Here is a 5473-nt window from a genome sequence, read left to right on the forward strand (position 1 = left end):
CTCAGGGGACAGGAAAAAGGATAAGGAGCTTCAGGTGTCTTCCCCATATTCCAGTCCCCATGCCTAATTTCCCAATGCATACTACCCAGGAGTCTTCCTGACCTTCACCACTGTGTAGGAAGATGAAGAGCTTCCAAATGGCCCTGGACCCACCAGTCCAGGTGGTCTTGTCTTCTCATAAGTCCACATGACAGCCAGGCTGCCACCTTGCTGCCTTTTCCCTAGGAGAGAGGAAGGAGAAGTAGAAGGTAATTTAATCTATTCATCAATTGAGTCAACAAAAACATTCAGTGCTAGCTATGGACTGGGCATTTCACCATGTGCAGGAGATGCAAAGTTAAGTCATAATAGTACGTGCTTTCTAGATCCACAGCTCATGGAGAGGACATATGGAGAAACAAGTGCTTACCAAATATTTAATCATGATGAGTGGAATCAATAGATTATTTCAGATCCTGCCTGATCAAGCTGAAGTCCTCCTCCTGAGTGCAGCGGAGCTCAGCACAGAACAGAGGCTGGTGCCAGACCATGGTCAGCCATCTTCTTCCCAGGTGGGCATGCACCCCTCACTCTCTGCCCCCTACATGATGCATCAACACCAGCCTGAATTCAGTCAGCAGTTCACAGACAAACTCTTGCCCTCATTCTGAGGGTCTCCAGTCTCCTGAAATAGGTTCTGTTTCTCCTCATTCAATCCCACTAGCAACCTCCAAGCAGATGAACTGTAGGAGACCTTGGAGCTCACCAAGTCACACAACCCTAGCAATGGAGGAAATGCGACTCTTAAGGCTAAAGGGAATTGCCAGAACAGTGGTTACCAACAGAGTCAGAGTAAGAAGTGAAGATTTCCAGGTTTGTTATTTACAGCACAGCTGTTCTCTTTTACTTATTTGTGTCTGACTGTCACCAAGACAAAAAATTCTCTATTTTAGATTATGGAAAATATAACTGCTGCCTCATCAGCTGGACCCTTTTAAATGGAGGGCATTTTGTACATAGCATATAAGATTTCTATTGTCAAACAAAAAACACACCCACGTTTAGGTGAGGAGAGACTTAATTCAAAAGCATTATTGCAGTTAGTGTTTCTGAACCCAAGTTCATGTGTTTAATGCACAGTGAGACCAGATAAACCAGAACGTCAACAATTAGAACAGAAAAATGTTTATTGATCAAGAGGGCGCCAACTGAGAAGATGGGAGACTTAAGTTGGTCTCAGATTCATCTTGCTGGTTGGCCAGGGCTTAAGGATTTTAAAGGCAAAAATGGAAAAAAGAGATGGTGGGTCTCAGAGTGCATGATCAGCTCATTCACAATTCTCCAATTGGTGCATGGTGAGGTAACAGGTTGATGTTTCAGGAGTCAACATCATCAGCCTTCTGATCCCAACAGGTCTGGGGTCTCCCTACATGCTTCTGGTCAGCAGTTTCCATCTAGTAGGAGTCTTGTTTCTTTTCCTTTTCCCCCCCCAACATTTTGTATCTTTAATAACATGCACAATGGTTACCAGCCATATTCATAACAAAAGTTATTCATAAAATGTATCTATAAATAACATTTTTTCCATTTTGGTGTGAAAAGCTTGAGAATGACCCATTGGGGAGGGTTGAGGGGGACAGGGGGTTGGAATAGAGAACCTGGCTTCCCCAAAGCCTAAACCCCCAAATCCCTTCCCTCCACCTTGGCCCCAGCACAACCCATCAGTAGCAACAGGGATCGGAGGGTCTGTATGACTCTGGGGCTGGGACAAATCTCTGGCTTATGATATAGTGTTCCACTTAAGTGAGGTCATGACAGAATGAGGAGTGGGTGTAGAGTAATGGTGAAAGAAAAGGGGATAGGGGTAGGGAAAGAAACTAAAAAACATCCCCTTTCCTTTATTCCTTACCCTCAAGTCTTTCAGCAACCAGACCTGGAAGTGGAGAAGGGTTTGTGTTGGTGGAGGAAGGAGACGTTAAGTCAACACACTTTCTGACCTCACTGGCTGCCCTGGCTTCCAGCCTTCAACCTCTGCATCTGGGGAGCCAGGGCTGGCGGGAAGTTGGGGAAGGGCTAGGGAGATCTGGAGGAGGGGGCTCTGCCCTCTCCCCTCATAAAATTCAGGCTCCCCCTGCCACTTTCTTGGCCCAGAGAGAGACCTGGGGATTCTAAAAATGAGAAGGAATTATCAGAGAGAAAAACAGTTAAGAACTATGTAAATATGTATCTTAAATAGGCCTAAGAAATTAATTGCAGAGAACCTCTGATAAACAGGGCAAAAGGAGGTGAGTGAGAGGAGAGTGGCTCCTGTCCTCAGGGAATGATGGGAATGGGGAAGGAGAAGAAGGCAGCAAGGAGGTGACAGGGGTGGGGAGGGAAAGAGAGAGAGAGAGAGAGAGAGCTTGTGCAGAAAAACACACTCCTCTCCTCACCTGCCTTTATCTCAACTCCTCTCAATGTTCAGGAGAGCAGATTATCTACCTCACTCATTCTCCCCAAATGTCAGATGGTTCTGAGCAGGCCCAACAAGATAGTGGGTCAGTGAGTCTCTGTTTCCTTGGGAGGGGCAGGTGGCCGACAGTCTGGAAGAGGCAGGGGTGGGATGGGGTCAGGTGGGGGATGAAGGAGGGAAGGAGGGGGCAGGCAGGCTGGCCAATCCCTGCCCCCTTTATCCTGGCTGCCCACTACCCTGGGCCTCAGTAGAGATCCCTCGATGGGCCTGGGAGTAAGCAAGGAGTGTGCCAACGTTAAACAAAAGTTTAAAGGGTGAGAGAGTAGAAAAATATTAGGATGTATAGCTGAGCCAGCCCACCCTCTCACTGTCATGGAGAAGCCCGTTGGGGGTTGGCCCCCGCCTGCCACCCGGGGAGCCTATGAGTGCGCTGGGCTGTGGGTCCCGTCAGATGGTGGAGGTTTTGTCTGTCCCATCTGTGGTAAGAAAGGGAGGAAGGGAGGAAGCTCAGGAGCTGGTGGGAGGCCCAAGAAAATGTGCTCACATAGCCTGTTGTGCCTGTCAGGCCCTCCCTGGAGTCCGGCTTCCCCTGGGGACCCCTCAGGATGACTCTGAGTTGCTCAGTTCAGAGGTGGAGATGCTGCTGGGTAGGTGGAAACTGGGTCAGGGAAAGAGGAAAGGCTCACCACACAAGGCGTGTTCTGTCATGCTCAGACACAGAGACTCCAGAGTGGGACTGATCTCCAGGTCAGGCCCAGGGACCGGGCAGTCTGGAGGGAACATGAGAATGGCCCGGGGGGACGAGTGGACCGGGAGCGAGTGGGTGCACCGCACAGAGCTGCAGCTCTGGCTGGGCGTGCTGTTGCTGCCACCAGGGTTGGCGAACCACAGGTTCTGTCGACCCTGGCCCCGAAGGCTGGAGCTGGTGAGTGCATGTCAAGGGGAGATGCCCCCAATACCCGAGGGACTCAGAAGGCCCATTCTGCCAGGCAGAAAGGCCTGGGGAGACATTGGGAACTGCCGCTGAGTCCGCCGGGCCACCCCCATCCCCACAGAGCCAGCTATGGGGAGTGAGTTGAAGCTGAATGCCCAGCCTTTCTGCTGCCGGTGGTTCTGCATCTCTAGTGTGGCTTTGCGTGGGAAGGTGTGGAGGAGCTTCAGCACTTGCTGTTTCCAGGACAGCAGCCATTTCTTCTGTGTCTCCATGAAAGGCTCATGAGTAAGGCAGTTTTCGATAAGCTGAAGGTAACTGGTGATGCTTTCCTCATCTGGTCAGGACACTAGCAGCTGTGTGCACACTTTGCCCATCACCTGTGTAAACTGACTGGGAGTGTCTCAGTCAGCGCCGGTGCTGGCTCACTGCCATCAGTGGGAGCTGGAGCTGGTGGAGGGGGGTAGCCCTCTGCAGCTGAAGGGTCCTTGGCCTCACTACCCTTATCTGTGTCAGGGTGATCCAGGGGAGGCTCTGCACCTGGCAGTGGTGGCTCCCCCCTCGAAGACCCCGTCCTTGGCAGTAGAGGTTGTGGCAGTGGTGGCAGCCATAGTGGCCTAGAGGACAGTGGCCCTGATGGGGGTGATGATGATCTGCTGTAGCTCCTGCAGAGTGTTTCACAGATTCCCACCTTCCAGCACATCCTTCTCCAGGGATTGGAGGACACTCTGCCTCTCTCGTAGCTTCTGGATGCTCAGGGCTATCTTGTGGCAGGCACCTTTGGTCACATTCTGAGACTCCAAATGCTGCTCAGTCAGTGTCATCATCTCCTCATAGCTCATCTGTGAGAAGAGGACTGTGTACTTGTGGAAGTGGAGGCTCTTAAGCCACAAGGGCACATCTTTCATGTCACTGCCGTCCTCCTGAAAAGTGTTCTGGCTGGAGCCCTGCTCCTCCATCTGCTCACTGCCAGAGGAGGCCACGCTGCTCTGGGGCGAGAGGGGTGTGTGGCCAGGCATGGTGAAAGCAGCCCAGGCCCTAAGGTCCTCTGGACTCGGCCACTCACCAGAGGCCTGGGGCTTCGTGGGGATGAATGACATGGAGTACTTCAGTGGGCTGGGGTGAATTTGTCAGGGGAGAACTGCATTTGCGTTGCTCCCAATATTGTTTATGGCTGGCGACACTAAGCTGGGTGGGTGGAAGGGTACTTGTCCATTTTCCTTGGGTGGCTTGTCCTGCCAGTCTTGTCCTGCCTCCCCAGGCCCCAGCTCTGCAGGGCCGCCCCACTCATTTGAGCCCTGGCTTGAGTGGTAGGTGGGCTCAGGCCAGGTGTGGAAGCCACTAGTTAGCTGCTGTTCCAAGGGACTCAGCCAGAGGACCAGCACACTGCGGTCCTCCAGCGTGGTGGCTGGGTGGATGAGGGCATAGGAGAGCACCTGGTGGCTCTTCTTTATGAAAGCATTGCTCTCAATCGAGTAGGCCAGCCATTTCTGCAGCATCCTCATGTACTCCAATTTGGCCTCTGTGTCACCCAGCTGAAGCAGGGGTAGGTGGGACAGCAGGAGGGACACCACCTTCTCTTTGGACTCGTGCTGCCACTGGCTGCCACTGGCAGCACTGTTGGCCTCTGACTCCAGCAGGGGAATGTCATTGTTGTCTGCCAGTGAGTGCTCCAGGCAGAGCTGCAGGAAACGGGCCTGGGTGTGGGTGACCAGTTCCAGAAATGACAGCAGGGTCACTGTCTGTTCACACTCATTCCAGTCCTGGAACCAGCCAGCAAGGATGCCCACATGGTATCGGAACATCATGGTGCCAGTCCTGGGGCCAGGGTGGGGGAGACAGTGGTGGCGAGGACCAGCTCTGTCACATGGTCTTGGTTCCAGATTCCTATTACCTCTCCCCTGAGACCCAGGGCTTGAGGACGTTCCCTGACATGGTGGCAATGGGTGGTGCAGGGAGGAGGACACCTGCTCAAGTAGGGGGAGGTCTTGGTCTAGCCACTCCTCTCCAGGCTCTTCAACAGATCCTCAGTGGGACAGTTGAACAGAGCAAACTGGCCTGGCTGTCAATCCCTCACAGGCTAACTCCAATCAATTGGTAGTGGCTGCCTG

General features: G+C 52.6%; 1 pseudogene; it reads right to left on the minus strand.

The window, feature by feature from the left end:
- Positions 1–2752: 2752 nt before the first annotated feature.
- On the minus strand, positions 2753–5170 carry LOC132428219 (protein Smaug homolog 2-like; annotated as a pseudogene).
- Between the last annotated feature and the right edge of the window lie 303 nt (positions 5171–5473).

Source organism: Delphinus delphis, chromosome 7, assembly GCF_949987515.2.
Source record: "Delphinus delphis chromosome 7, mDelDel1.2, whole genome shotgun sequence".
NCBI classification, from domain to species: Eukaryota; Metazoa; Chordata; class Mammalia; order Artiodactyla; family Delphinidae; genus Delphinus; species Delphinus delphis.